Source organism: Ailuropoda melanoleuca, chromosome 20 (assembly GCF_002007445.2).
Source record: "Ailuropoda melanoleuca isolate Jingjing chromosome 20, ASM200744v2, whole genome shotgun sequence".
Lineage (NCBI taxonomy): Eukaryota > Metazoa > Chordata > Mammalia > Carnivora > Ursidae > Ailuropoda > Ailuropoda melanoleuca.
The window spans coordinates 15,223,372-15,240,018 of record NC_048237.1 but is presented as its reverse complement, the minus strand read 5'-3'; positions in this window follow the sequence as shown (position 1 = coordinate 15,240,018).

Genomic DNA, 16,647 nt, shown 5'->3' with positions numbered 1-16,647 from the left:
ATAACTGTCTTCTGGAGAGAGACTTTCAAACTATGCAAATATCCTGCTCTTCCTTATACTTTCACCCATTAATTTTAGCATCCATCCATGATTCTTACCTGCAACTGTTATTGTTTATTTCTATATCCGTCCAACTGCGTGTGCATACATGTATATTACAAATCATCAGTTCATATTAACACCTCTGATATCTCTGATGTCCACAATCTCTTTAGCTTTCTCAAATAGGCATGTGGCACAGTTCTCTTCATGACTGATTCTCTGGAAGCTCCCTCTCTAGTCAAAGCTGCCTGCCATCCCAGAGTAGGGGAGGAGCTTACACCATTCTGACACACCAGTTTAGACAGAACTTCAGTGACCCCTTTGCAAAATCCTGTCTGAAGAGTCCAGGAAATGTGGAATGCCTTATAAATCTGTCTCTGAAAAGGTTCCATCTCACACTCACTGTTGCTGCCTGGCATAGTGGTGCTCAATCAAAACCGAGGCACTGAAGAGCCCAGACAGATGGTTTATACACATCCTACAGATTTTCTCAAGGTCCTGACTGGAGACAAAGGAATAGCTTCAGCCACATTAGAAAGCAACCATGATCCAGGACAGAAGGGGTCTCCTGACTGTGACAGTTGTTTGAGATAGAACACAGCACATGGGCAGTTGCTTTTTCCTACTACTTCCTTGATGGTGATACACACACAGATCAAGGTCCTTTTTTTTAAGAGAGCATTTCTCTGTTTATTTTACTGTATTTTATTTTACTTTATTTTTAAATTTTATTTTATTTAAATTCAATTAATTAATATATAGTATATTATTAGTTTCAGAGGTAGAGGTCAGTGATTCATCAGTCTTATATAATTCCCAGTGTTCATTACATCACTTGCCCTCCTTAACGCCCATCACCTAGTGACCCCATCCCCCCTTCCAGCAGCCCTCAGTTTGTGATCATCCACACAACAGAGGCAATTTCCCCAGACGTTGCCAAATCAGAAAATCATTATGTTTCCATGACACTCTGCCTCAGCATTGGCATATACTTTCATAAATATCTCAATGGGAAGGTTAAGAGGTAAATCAAATGTAACTAGTTGATCACCATCACACATTAGAAATCTCTGTATGGGGTGGCTGGGTGGCTCAGTTGGTTAAGCGTCTGCCTTCAGCTCAGGTCATGATCCCAGGGTCCTGGGATGGAGCCCTGCATCGGGCTCCCTGCTCAGCGAGGAGTCTGCTTCTCCCTCTACCCCTCCCCCTCCTCGTGCGCTTGCATGCTCTCTCTCTCGCAAATAAACAAATTAAAAAAAAAAATCTTAAAAAAGAAAAAAAAAAGAAATCTCTGTATGTATTTCCCCAAACACAGACAACTTTTTTTAAAGGTCATTTTAGGTTATTTTTAAGAAACATCCTCAAGATGGAGGAGTATAAAAAGAGATGGAAATAATATCAAGAACATGCATAATTAGCTAATTATTCTCTCCTGGGTAAATTCATCAAACAAAATGTTTAACAGTTGGGGTGCCTGGGTGGCTCAGTCGGGTGAGTGCCTGACTTTGATTTCGGCTCAGGTCATGGTCTTGGGGTTGTGGGATCAAACTCTGCGTCGGGCTCCGTGTGGAGTCTAACAGAGATTCTTCCCCTCTTCCTCTGCCCCTCCCACCACGCATCTCTCTCTCTCTCTCTCTCTCTCTAAATAAAATACATAAAATTTTAAAAATGTATAACTGTTCCAATTTCTGTAAGTGGTTTCTTTTAACTTTTTAAATTAAAATGATAGCCAGCTCACTCAATACTGTACCACAAGTTAGAGGACAAGTCCCATTGAGTACGCGTAGTCAGTTGAATATTTGGGGGCTGTCAGGATTCACAGAATCTCTGCTGACTGCGACAGTTTACCAACTTTTTGGCTATGATGGAATAAGCCTTCTTCCACACAAGCAACGAGATGGATGGCAAACATGGCTACCACTAACGATCACAAAGGCCAACAGTAATAAGAAAAACTGTTGATGAAGCTTGGCCTTCATCTCTTCCTGATGGACTGAGTTGCTAAAGGATGAGCTCCAACTGCTCTGTCCTTAGTTTTTACCTTGATAGGGTGTCCATCCTCTCCTCTAAGCAGCCCCTGTCCCTCATTTTCATCATGAATATGGTGGACAGAGGAAAAACATTTTCTAAATTGAACACACACAGAGCCTGTTGTATTTCTAACTGTATTCTTATGCACAAAAGCATGACTAAAAAGCATGATGTTCTAAATAGAGATGCTAAGGCATTGATGAGCTGTTTACTTTCTCATGTCATCAATTATCACGGCCAATAAATCAATTGTACTGATTGGCTCCCTACAGCACAGTGTAGGATGTATTTCTTCATACATTGATACATCGCCAGTTATCATTACTCTTTAATTATCATTGCATGGCCACTTTCCAGTGCCCAGTGAATTGGCAATGCTTCAAAAGTGAACTGGAATCAAATTTTCCTGTATCTATTTTTTATTATTAATTCACTTACTTAACTAACATAATTTCCGTTTACTAACCTTTATTCTAAGCACCCGTGTAGGCTTTGTGGTAATTATGTCACAGCCCTTGCTTTCATGATAAAGCAGGAATAAATATTATTTTAGCCAGTGTTTACAAAATGCTGCACAGAAGCACGATAAAATGGCAAAGTAATGCAGAAGTAGAAATACGTGTTTCCATCCGAGATTAAGGAAAGTTTCACAGGGGACTTAGTATCCGAGCTTATCCGTAAGAGTAAGTAGGTTTTAAAAAGATGATATCAGGGGGCACCTGGGTGGCACAGCGGTTAAGCGTCTGCCTTCGGCTCAGGGCGTGTTCCCAGCATTCTGGGATCGAGCCCCACATCAGGCTCTTCCGCTGTGAGCCTGCTTCTTCCTCTCCCACTCCCCCCCCCCCGCTTGTGCCCTCTCTCGCTGGCTGTCTCTATCTCTGTCAAATGAATAAATAAATAAAATCTTTAAAAAAAAAAAAAAAGATGATATCGGGAGATGAAAGTTCACTACTAGTAAATGGAAGAATGGAAAAAGATAAGAATATCCAAAGAATGGCAAATGGCCTAATTTGACTGAGGGGTGGGGTGCTTAAAGACAGAAGATGTAATTTTGGAAATGCAGGCTTACACCAAGTCAGGGACAGCTTTGAATGCCAGCTAAAAGGTCTGGATTTTCTCTTACAATCTCCTCAGCAAATAAAATCAACTTTCAAACTTTATTTACTTAAAAAATTCTGACCAAAGATTTCCCGATTTTATATCTGAAATTAGTTCTTACTTGCAAGAAAAAAAATTGTTTTCAAAACCTACAGAGTTTATGTTCTACAATACCAACTGGGTGATTTTTAAAATAAATTGTAATCTTGTAGTGTCATTAAGTACATTATATGTTAGACAGCGACACCTAATGGTAACATGTTATTTTACAGCCAATTCTAGGAATCCGGGAGAACACCAACAAAAGGCAAAGAATGAAGTCTGGAGTGTCCTCCCAGCAGGAAGGCTGCCCGGGACTACAGTCAAGGATGTGATGAACTTAGCTAAGGACTGTGAGAAGAAATGCAGGGTGATTGGGAAGGGCTCAAAATTTCCTGAGTTACTAAGTTCTGACACAGCCCCAGCATCTGTCAGCACTCTATGACCATGGGACTCTCTATGACCGTGTTCCCTGAATCTGCCAGATGATAACCTACTCAAAGCATTTCTGACTAAGGATAGTAGGAGAGTGAAAAATATTATTTGGTTCTTCCAGGTCCCCAGGTATCAATGCATCCATGCCAACAAGACAAACCCCAAATGTCCAATGTTTGTCTAACACCACACACAACAGAAATTTTTAAGAACTGTCTTACATTCTACTACTGGTGTCTTTCTGAAAAAAGAAAGAACATGGCAAAGTGTCCTAAAATGCCTTTGGTCCCCTGGTGTCACTGTCCTACCACCTTCCAGTTCCAAGACCACTGCAGATGGTCATAGATCTGTGCTGGAAGGCCTTCTCTTCTGATTACATCCTTCAAAAAGAGTGGGGAATGATCTCAGCTGGAATAAACTCTCCCGAGTACATGTGCATGACAAATCCAACCTATTAAAGAGGCAGAGTCTGTCACAGTCATACATGACTATGATACGATCAAAGCACGCATTCCCTTGCCCACCCTCTAATATTGGCATACTCAGGAAGAAAGTGTTCAGTTGTTTAAAAGAATGGGAACTTAGTGGTCACTTACTCTCTGCCTGTGTTTAATAGGAAGATCTGTCATCACTCTGCCTGGGACTTGAGGCTGCAATCCAATGTATCCTAGACAAGAGGAGAAAAAGTAAAAGTTAATGCAAAACACCAGGTTATTTTAGGTTTTCAGGTTGTCAACCTCACAGCCTTCCACTCATATGCTTTCTAGCACTACAAAAAAAGAAACACAAAATACTCCTATTTGCTTACATGACTCTAATTGGGTATACTTCATTTCAGCTTTTAGCTCAAGTTTTATAATTTTAGCTCACACGACTTTGAATTGTTTTTCTAATTAAGATACAGCTTTTTGGATAGAATTCATTTCCCTAAATGACATTAATTTAATGCCATGTATTGAATATCTGTTCTGGGGCCATCGCAGCCTTAGGTCCAAGGATAAGGCTGAAAAAAACAGGCACACTTTGCTTCCAATATCAAGCGTTAGTTTTTCCTCTGCATTTGCATCCTAAGAAAATACTTTTTTATTTATTTATTTTATTTATTTTGAGAGATTTTATTTATTTATTTGAGAGAGTGAGCGAGTGAGAGAGCACAAGCAGGGGTAGGAGCAGAGGGAGAGAGAGGGAAGCGGAGTCCCCACTGAGCAGGGAGCTGACGCAGGGCATGATCCGAGGACCCTGGGATCATGACCTGAGCGGAAGGCAGACGCTTAACCGATGGAGTCGCCCAGGCATCCTGCTGAGAAAATACTCTTCTGCACATCACACTTACTCAAATTTCTCAGTTGACTTATGATAGATTTATATTACATACTGGCTAAAGAATACCTAAAATTTTCAATTCCCATTGTTGTCTATATTGTAATCTCCCAAGAACATATAAAAGCTGGGGAAACATCAGAGGAAGAAGGGGTTTCTTATGTGTTGGGTCTGGAGGGCTCCGATGAGAGTAATCAGGGTGGATGAGCCTCGACTGCCTCTCCCAGCCCCCAGAGAGAGGGAACTAGTGTGGGTACAAAGACCTGATGTCTCCCAAGGTGGCCCTGCCTGCTCATGGCCCTGCCGGGATAGGCCCCTTGGTGAGCTGTAAAAAGACTGACAGGCAGCGTAAATTCTCCCTGGGAAGGAGCCTACCAGCTGCCCCACCACAGGGCTCTTTCCAGCTGGTTGGAAGTTGGCCTGCTCCTTGAGACATGCCCTAGAGAGACCAATTCTCTGTTTCTCTCTCCTGCTCCCCTCACCTCCAGCACAACAATGTTCCCAGTGAGAATCACAGAAAGATAGTGATGCCTTTTGTTCACAAGTCTGTTAATTTCCTTTAGCATGAACCCCAAGCCCAATCTGTATTCTACTCTAAAACCACAGCTTGATAACATCCCTCATAAAATTAGATAATAAGCAGCTACATGAAGTCCATACCACATGACCATCCTGCATCTACAAGAACTTTGGAACCTTTCTTGGCCACTTTATAGTGCGTGTATTTCTTACAGAAAACATGTTGTACACTTTTAAATTCATTTGGAATTTTTCTGTCTTTCAATTAATGAATTTAGCTCATTCCCATCTTTCATGAAGGGAAATATACAGACTTTGCCTCTTTCATCTGATTTTAGGTCTGCTATTTATTATTCTTTTTTGTTGTGGTTCCATCTGTCCATAGTGGCTTTCCAGACACACAATGGAGAGAAGCACCATCCAATAGAACGTTCTGTGATGATGGAAATGTTCTATATCTGTGCTACCCAATTCAGTAGCCCCTGGTCCCAAATGGCTATTGAGCATTTGAAATGTGATTAGTGCAACTGAGAAACTGGAGTTTCTATTTTATTTTATCTTAATTAATTTAAATTTAAATGGTCACAGGTGGCCAGTGGCTACCCCATGGGATGGTACACCCTAGAAGCTTTTGTGAGGCTGGGGTGCTGGGCGTGGGGACCCACTTGAGAGGCAGAGGCCTGGAGCAGGGCTAGTGTGGCTGAGTCCAGCCTGCCTTGTTGGCAGCTCCAGAGCAGAGGAGGGTTTCCTGACAGCACAGAGGAGAAGAAAACTGTCATCTGAAGGAGGCTCAGGGTCAGTTTTCCAGGTGTCCTCCCTGCAGACTCACGGCATCAAAAGCATTGACATGTCTTATGTCCAGGACTCTGGAGGTTTCCACAGCACCAGAAAGCCCTCGCAGACTTCACAGAGTCTCTAACTGTTGTCCTACTGCAGATCCCGGGGAGCCAGGCCCCTTCCTGGTGCATACTTGGCTTCCTGTGCTGGCTCCTAGCCCTGCTGGAGAACCAAGTTTCTCAAACTTCAGGAGACAGTAGGATCAAGCAGTACAACAGGAACAACATATAACAAGTAGACAGGCCCGCTCCTTCTCCAGAAGAACCAGAAGCTTCTACTGGATGGCCCTAAGGAAGACACAAAAATCTGTCATTTCACCCTAATCTTTGAAGAGAAATGAGTTCTTCTCCATTTCTGTCAGTCGTTCAGCTCTTCCCCGCACCACAAGGCTGTCCAAGTTTCCTCCTTCAGTTGTTATAATATTCCAGAAAGGAGTGGGAATAGAAGCTGTCAAGCCTGTCCTATTCCAAGACCACCTCCAGCAAATTCTCTGCAAGTGTTGCATCTTTGCAATGACTTTGCAGATGATTGCACCAAATGACCAGGAAGTACTAAATGCTAGGCTGTTTCAGCCTGGGTCCCAGAAGCCTGCTCGCCCACAGCTGGATGGAACTTTTCTGAAACTTAGCTTTTCTTACATTCCACTGAAGGTAATCTCTCCCACTTCAAACCACAGAACCATGGGTGACCAAACTCTGTCCCTGTGGCACCTCCCTGCCCACCCGCCTCTTACATTTTAGCTTTTTGGCTTTATTATGCCCCCTTTATTTATTATGAACATTTTAGAACTACAAGGAGACTAAAGATCTTCTTGTCTAAGCCCCTAATCTTATAGGTGAGGAGAAAAAAATCACAGGAAGGACAAACAGAAGGCATGCAAGCTGTCACTCTCCCATCCTACACACACGGCAGAAACTACCAATCAGTTAAAGAAATTTTTTCTACCGAACCTGGACGTGGCCTTAAAATCTTGCTCAAGAGAAGGCTCCAGGCAGTCTCTTCATATTTAATCACAAACATGATTGGCATGACACATTAAGCCCATTTGTGGATGCAGTGTTAAATGATGTCAAAGTAATTTGTGGCAGAACTGAAGCCGAGACCTGAACCCATGTCCCCAGTCTCTCAGGCCACTGACCTTTCTACCACATCACAGCGCTGTGCTGACGTCCAAATGTCATGCTTTACATTTTCCCAGCAAATATTCCATTTGGGTGTAAATTTCCCAGAAAACATCTAATCGTGTTTTTGTCTTTTAGCTTTTTTTTTCTTGATTAATACACTTATAGGCTTTAGAAATCAAAGCAATATAAAGGCATATCCTGAGAAGTCACGCTCTCACCCCGCCTCCATCCAGCCCATCCCTCCACTTTTATTAGTTCCTTGTTTATCTTTTCAGGGTTTCTTTGTGCAAACACAAGCAAACTGAATATACATTCTCATTTTCTGGCCTGGTTATACACAAAAGGAAGCACATTATATACAATTTTAGCACCTTGCTTTTTTTTTTTTTTTAACTTAATATATTCTGCAAATGGATCTTCCTCGTTTTTGAGCAGGTACATAATCGTGTTACCTTTGACATTTCGGTCGTTCGAACAAGATCCAATCTGCAGTACATGTCTTCTTAAGCCCTGCTTTTGTTTCCTCTAGGATTTGATGTCTCTCTTCGGGCAGTTCGCATCTAAGTGGTCCTTTCTGCGTAAGTAAAGATCATTCAGGATCCTCCTCGGAATGCAGGTGAAGTTTTTCTATTATCCATCGTGTAATATGGCCATTTTTAAAAATAAACTTTATTAAAACCACCTCTCTGTTGAGAAACCTTTTTTTTTAATCAGAGGCACATATAAATTTTCATAACGGCATTGATGACAGCTCAGGATTTTGGAGTTGCCAAGGATAAACCTGGAGGCTTCGACATCGATTTTGAGGACTGAGCCCCGGCTATCGGCTGCCACGTTGCCCGTTCCACTATCAGAAAGCCAGGGACCCCTCTGGCTCTTTGGGCCTTGGCAGGGTCCCTTTGGATCTGTGACTGCCCTAGAATTGAGCCACTTAGACTGGGCTCTGATTAAACGGACCCCGACGTGCTGGCCCACACGCTTCTGTCAACTGCGCCAAGTGAGCAGCGTGACCTATCTGAGGGAAGGCTGGAGTCCGGTCCGCGCGGCGTCCTTGCACTTGCTGATCTTTGTTACCTTCCCTACAGGTACAACTCACCAGTGTGTTTTTCAGTTCCTTTCAATTGCCTGATAATAAAGAATGGTCCTCCTCTCTAAGGAAGCCAACATCCCTATGAGAAAACAAAGACTGAGGCACTTATATAATGCAAAGGAACAGATCGGAGGATACATATCCTCATTTCCTTCACAATACTTGCTTGGATGGCAAATTTCATTGGAAAATTTAGAAAACCAATTTAGGCACAGTGTGGATGGAGACCATGAATTGTAAGACCTTGAAGCTTGCGTTATTGATACCAGAAAGGTGGAGACACCACATGAGAATTATTTTTGCCTTTTTCCTACCACTGGTGCCTGGAGAGAGGCGATCTGGAAGCCCTGTGAGGGGACCACACTGGAAATGTTGCTGTATTTGCATCCTGCAGGGCCCCAGGATGGGGCAGGCACCGGTAAGTCCACCGAAATGCTAGACAAGAAAATTAGCCTTAACAGCGCTAATTAGTAGTTTATTTCTTCCTCATATGGCTGAGCACCTAATGATCCAAGTCTTGGGAGGGAGCAGGGTAGTAATAGTTCCTTGCCGGGAGATCCATCTTGACTTTAGAAGTTGCTATTATTTTTACATTACTCTCAAGTATTATCATTAGGTTGTGAGCAAACCCAATTTTCTTAATCATCCCCAATCTCCCCAACCTTCTCCACTAGAACAATGTCATCAACTAGCTGCACAAAGCAGGCATCTGAGATTTAGCTGAATTAGTAACACCTCAAAGATTATTCATAGCTGCAGCAATCAGCCTCCAATTTCATCTAATTAGAGAGCAAGATGATTTCCCTAAATCCTCACTAATATTTTGAGTTGACAAACAATGAAGCAATCCTGATAAGGAGAAGAAATGAGTTTCATAAAGCCACCGCTTTTTTGCTCCCTCGATAACCTGACCACTCTGCCCCACGTGCAAATTTAAGTGGCAAAAACAGAATATGTGAGCATCTGTCACAACAGTTATTAGCCAAGAAACCTCCAAAGAAACTCCCTGAATTGTCAGAAACACTTCAACTCTTGGGGCCACCATCCACCAGGAACGTTGCTACTGCTTTTATGCTTAAATTCTTCAATGCTCAGGGACAGAGACAAATCTTGTTTGGTCCCTTATCATGAGACCATTTAAGTATTTACCAAAGCTAATTTCTGCCAATAAATTATGGCTCATTCCCCAAAGATGTTGTTTCTTGAAGATGCTATGGAGCATTTAAAAAGAGTGGTCGATAAAATTTTATGGGGAAATGGTGACCTGACTAAGCCTGCTCTCACTTGGTAAATGACAACTTTTTTCATCTGAGACAACATTTGTAGATATGTCTGCTTTGAGCACACATACGGATATTAAAATAAACATAAAATTGTGGACACAATGTTGGTGAGTGTGCTCCAAGAACAAGATGGGAAATACACCAAATGGCAGGTGGAGAATGGAGACAAGAGCTGACTGAATGCAGAGAGGGACGTGAATGCAAAGAAGACAGAGATGAAGAGAAAGGTTAAGGGGGAGAAAAACCGCTGAGGTCGGCCTGACAAATGGTGCGTGACCACTTACTGCTCCACAAGGGGACCTGCTAGGTCAGGGCTTGGGGTGACTGAGTGTCCCGTGAATGTACCCAGCTTTGTCCCAAAGCTCTTCTTGCAGTGACCCTGGCAGGGTCCTTCTTCACCTCAGCTTACCCGGCAACATTCTGGAAGGAAAAGGGAGAGCCTGTATTAGAGAAGCAGTAAGAAAAGGGGTGTCCAGTGGGATATTGGGAAATGCTGGGTTTCCTCTCCCTTAACAGAAGGTCAAACAGGGTCCCCTTAACATCTGTCCTCAGCAAAATTAAACGTGTCACCCACTCCTGCCATTTGCAACAGAAAGAGTACAACGGGCAGGATTTGCAAATTGCTTTCTGGAAACTTAAAAGCATCTCATAATTTATTTTAAAGTGAATCACTCATTTGAGGTGTGCAAACTTCTATTTCCTAGAAAGCTAGAAAAACTACTAACCCCTTGATTTCCTGAGGACCAGTAGTACAGCTTATGAAGGCAGATGTCAGCAAAGCAAAGAGAGCCTGTCTGTTGTTTTCTCTCTCCCCATAAGTGCCAATAGCACCCCAGCAAGAGCCTGGAGACCTGTTTGTTTTTCAACCAACAAAGGTGATGGTTCTTAAATGGCGGAGCCACAGCCGAGCTCCATTGTGTGGGACTCTCTTGGGTTCCACACTTGGTCCCCCAGCCTCTAAGCCACACATCAGTCAGTCCTTTGTACTCTGATTAATTACTGAACTATATTTTTCAAACTTCACAGATACTTGAGAAGTGCCAAGAAGCTAAAGAGCAAGTCAGGGGATCGTGCCTTCCTCCTGCTGACAGGAAGCCGCTGGGCTGCCTGTCTCGGCTGAAGCCATCCCCAATTTGGGGGAACTGAGGGCCCACTTAATAGCCAACGTTGATGAAGCACCTTCACTACGTATCAACAGTGTTCTCCACACTGCGTGTGAATCAACTCATTTGGCGCAACTACTCTAAGTGGTTATCCCATTTTACAGATGACAAAACTGAGTCCTAGAGGGGCCAGGTAGCTGAAGGCCTCCCCAGAGATGAGTGGGGGTGCCTGAGTGTGGTCTGTGCTCCACCTGAGCTTCCCTCTGTGGCATCGAGCCACCGTCTGCCTGGCCCCTCTCCTTTCTTAGACCTGCTGATATTTTTCCTTAAGGTCATAGCCCAAATGCTTGGTGAAAAAACGCTGTAATATACTTTATCGTTGTCATCTTCTACTAAATTTGCACTTTTCCCCAAATGTTATTGTGTCTTTCCAGTATTTTATTGTCTCTTCCTTAAAAAAAAAAAAAAAAAAGACTCGTGCAGTGTGCCATGGGCTCTTCCTCGTTCCTACCACAGCCTATGCAGACAGACTTCACCCCTTTAGCCAGGACTAAAGGTTTGGGGAGGTGGTGTGCACACTTCTGTGTATTTATCGTTCTGATTTATTTATTTAAATACATGCACCCTTTTAACGTAAAAGGATTATACCCAAAATACAGTTCTGCAACTTGCTATTTTCAGTAAACAATAGGTCTTGAACCCCTTTCCAATCCTCTGTGTATAGATATGTCATTCTTCTAAGAGATGTGAACAGTCAATGTCACCTTATGGGAGGGCAGCCCCGCCTATATAAAATAGCACCCCACTCAGCTCTGTCATTCTCTCCCCTTACTTTGCTTTGTTTTCTTCCCAGCTTTTATTAAGCCAAGACCTATATTGGTTTATTTTCTAGTTCCCTCCATTTCAGGAATAGGACTTTGTATTTTTACAGTTATATCCCCAACCCATAGAGTAGCACTGCACCTAGGAAGCACTCAAGACATACTTTTCGAATGAATGCCATGAGATTACGCTTCAAAAAGACTATCAGATTACATAACCACAATAGTGTATGCATGTCCATTGATCCGCATAACTAACATTGTATATTATATGACTTTTTAAATTTTGTTACTCCAAAAGTTTATTTGAATCCACACTTGCAAGAACATCTTGAATAATTACCTGTTCAAATCCTTTTTCCTTTAGCAATCAGATTTGATGTCTTCTTATTTATATGTAGGAACTCTTTATATACGTGGGCATTGATCTTTTGTATCTTAGGTGCTGAAAGCATTTAGTCTTATTCTGTCCCTGTGTGTCCCTGGTTAGGCACGAAAGCTTCAGCTGGCTCCCCAGGGAGCCCCGCTCCTAGGTGAAGACCGAAATTCTATGGACTTGACACCACCACAAATCGGCTTGTTCTGGATAACCAGAATCAGGCAGTCCCTATCTACCATTCACTGAGCCCTACCCTGAATAAGGAAGATTCCCTGGATTGTGCCTCCTCCAAGGCTTTGCACAGTTTTGAATTAGCTGCTGTCCATCTCTCATCAAGTCAAGATAAAACATTCAAGGAATATGGTTGGAGGACACGCTGCTGCCCAGCCAGGCCTTTATCTATTCTATCCTGCCTAATTATCTGAGAGCTGAATTCTTGGCCTCTGCTCTCCTGGAGTCACACTAGCTGACCTGCACTTATCCAGCTTGCTGATTAACAGATGTTCCCCATTCCCTCTGAAAATGCACCGAGGAGAGTCCACGACCAGCTGAATGCTAGCAGCTAGCAAATCTGGGCATCTCCGTCTCCCCAGTTATTTGCTTGCTGGGGCTCAGTTGTGTTTTCTCTCGAATCTATTTATACTAGTTACTTTTGTTATTTAAATTTACAATTTGATTAAATATTATATAAAGTGATCAAAATGTGGGTGAAAAGAGATCAGTTGTTTCTGTGAAAATTTAGTTGACTGCTTGGGATACGCTCAGTAAATTAGGTGCTAAAAACTGCTGTCATGCTAGGTTTATATTAGAGAACTGTAAAAAACTGGGAAATTTCCAAAAATGTAGAAGTTCAGAATCATTCCTCATTCAGATGGCACTGTAAAGAAAAAGCCATGGCTCTACGTCGAAAATAGCTAAATGATGGCACGTTTAGCTGTAATAAAATGAACATCATATGTACCTTTTTTTTCTGATCCCGCTTTTTTTTTTTTAAAGATTTTATTTATTTATTTGACAGAGATAGAGACAGCCAGCGAGAGAGGGAACACAAGCAGGGGGAGTGGGAGAGGAAGAAGCAGGCTCATAGCGGAGGAGCCTGACGTGGGGCTCGATCCCATAACGCCGGGATCACGCCCTGAGCCGAAGGCAGACGCTTAACCGCTGTGCCACCCAGGCGCCCCTGATCCCCTGCTTTATACACTTCTCTAGCCGCTGACCTACTCCAAGTGCACTCCGCAGCGTCAGTGGAAGCTTATTAGCAACGTGGGACAGCAAGCCCAGCCCAGACCAACGGATTCAAGATCTGCATTTTAATTAGCCCCTCAGGTGTGTGTCTGCACACTGCCTTCTGAAAAGCCCCACTCTACAGAGTGTTTTTCCTCTGATTTTATAAGGGACATTAAAATAAATCCATGGAGATGAAGAATTTTCTATGCACTGCTCAGCCCATGTCAAAAGTGTATTTTAAATTTGATGCTAAGAAAAGATTTAGAGCTGATAGCTTCTCCCTCCCCGACAGTAATAATTATAAAATCAAGCTTACTTTCCTTTTTGCTTTGACCACAAGGAAGGTCATAGACAGAGCTTTTACTCTGCTGTGTCATCAGTTCTGGTCTTCCTATTTTAATTTATAGTACTTCGAGTGTGATAGTTTTTATTATGTTTTATTATTTCATTGTATATGTTTCTTGAAATTTATTTACATAAAGCTTTCCCTCATATCATTTATGAAGAAAGTGGGAAGATTGAGAGATAGACACTCCTCAGTCTAGCACTGAAGAACTGAATTTAATCTGATCCCTACCTACCTTCCTGAACTCAGCTCCTGCCCCCTCGCATGCAAACAGCATGTTCTAGCCCAACTATTGACTGCTTTCCATTAGCCAAACATTCTCTTCCTTTTTTCTTTCTTTTTTTTTAATGATTTTTTATTATATTATGTTAGTCACCATACGATGGGTAGTAAGGAGGGCACGCATTGCATGGTGCACTGGATGTTATACGCAACTAATGAAGCATCAACCTCTTCCTTTTTTCTTGAGCTCTCTGATCTTTCGAAGTTCAGCCCAGGATTTACACCTCCCTTTTTAATGGTTTTCCCTGGTCATCCTGGAGCAGAGATTCCTTCCCCTCTAAACTCCAAAGAGACTCTGTTGGTATCCCCCAATAGAAATTCACATTTAACCGAATATTGTGTCCATTTGCATACGTGGCTTGCAAGAGTACTTTAAGGAGAGGGAACACATATCCTTTGGGTACCCTGAAGTGCCTACTGCATGGTAGATGCTATCTTAATGAATGAATAAATAAATGTGTAATAGAATAAATTAAGTATATATGATGAGAATTTCATTTGGTTTAAATTAAAAAAAAAAAAAAGATTTGATAGAAGTAGCCATTCTGACCAGTAAAACAACCCATTATTTTTACATTTTCTGCTTTACTCATCATCTAAAGGAACTCATAACCCAGGATTTGGTTGGGCATCTGAAAAGTTTACTCAATATTTATAAGACAACAAGCACACATGATGTGAATTTTAAGTCAAGCCAAGTGGATGTTGAGATGGGCAGTAGAGTGAGTCAGACAGATGTCCGTGTATAGAATTTGCACAAGTGATAGAAGAAATTTCCATTTTTCCCAAACCACACTGCTCACCTGGGACTTTGGAACCATTTGTAAAGACTTAGGGGCCTTTAGCCAAGATTTTTAGGGCCAAAAACTCCCCATGGACTATCTTTCAAGGATCCACCGGGGAATAAGGGAACACTGATTTTGGTGGCCGAGAGGCAGAGCAGCACAGCAGCAGACAGACAGCCTGGCACCCAACCAGTCAAGAAAATGGGACATCTGTGTGCGAGCCAAAACATCCCACTGGCCTTGAGCGGAAAGGATGAGCCTCTGGCAAGGGCCGTTAAAAGGCTCAGGCTCCCTAAGCAGAGAATGAATGGCCCATACAAGTGCAGGAGAGTGTCCCATGCCATGCTCACCAGTCTAGGACACAGCAATAATTAACAAAGTCAATTTACTTAGGGGACACAGAGAATAATTGAGTTGATCAATTCTCTCTTCTATTGAGATCAGTATAGTACTGTCTGGCAGAAATATAATGCAGGCTACGAAAGTAATTTTAAAATTTCCAGTAGTCACGTTAAAAAGTGAAAAAGAAACAGGTGACACTAATTTTAATAATATGTTTAAGATAGTAATAAGTTATATTTAACCCAATACACCTAAACTATTAGCATTTCAATATCGAATATGTAATATATTATGAATAAGATGTTACATCCATTTTACATACCAAGCCTTTGAAATCCACATCTCAGTTTGGACTGGCCACATTTCAAGCACTCAACAGGCACCTATGGCTAGTGGTTATAACATTGGACAGTGCAGCCTTTAGGTACCAAAAATACAAAAGTGGTGAATTAAGCACCTATGAACAATGGGAAAGGTCCCAGAGTGGTAGACCAAGGCATCTGGCTTTTATTTCTACTCCTTGGCTTATTACTTAGCTCTTGGCACTTGCTGAGCCTCTCCTCATCAGGAAAATTTTGATAAGTAATCTCTACCTTTCAAGTTTGTTGGTATGAACATATGCACAGTACCGAGTGTGATACAGGCCCCCAGAAGACACTCAATAGTGACAATGCACTGATAACATACTGAGAAAGACTCTAATGCTAACTGCAGTGACAGTGAGAAATCCCTCTGAAGGGAGGTAGAACTAGCATTTTTCCTGGTTTAAAATCACAATAATAGAAGAGGAATGTTTGATCCTAATTTTTCCTAACTTTAAAGCATGTTATTCCAATAGACTGTATTCCTTTGATGAAAATACACAGATCAGAGGAATCCATATGTTGTAACATTATCATCTTCAAATCAAAAAGCCAAAACATTTTGAATGTGCCACAGAACACTATTTGGAGAAGTTGGAAGATAAATACCTTTCACCAAAAAATGTTTTACCTCATACCATTACTCACACAAAATGACTTCATGATCAAGAAATTTAAAAGACAGTGTCAATTGTCAAGTGGTTAAATAAAACACCTGAAAACATTCAGCCTTCTTGGGATGCGGGTCACTACTGAACTTAACATCTCATGTGCTTTATTGTCCTTTTGTCTTTGGTTCTTCATGGGTGTAGCTGGGGTCTTGGGAATTCAGTGTATATTTTTATTTATTAAAAAGTGGTATCAGAAAATGTCTCAGAAGAAGGGAAATGAGTTCAGACATTCAGGAAGTAGGAAGTTATTCTAGAAGTGGAGAGTTGCTTTATGTAGATTTTAATTAAAAAAAAACAGATTGTCAAGAGACAAATTGTGAAGAGAAATTTCCTGGCCTTAAGCAAAAGGAGAACAGAATCAATTTGGTAGGTGAAAGCGGGGCTTGGGCAATATAGGAATTCACTGTCCTCCAGAAAACTCTAAGGTCGAAATAATTACTAGAGAGCCTGGGGAAGAATATATATTATGAAATAAAGACACAGGGTGCAGAAGGGCAATTTCTCAAATCAC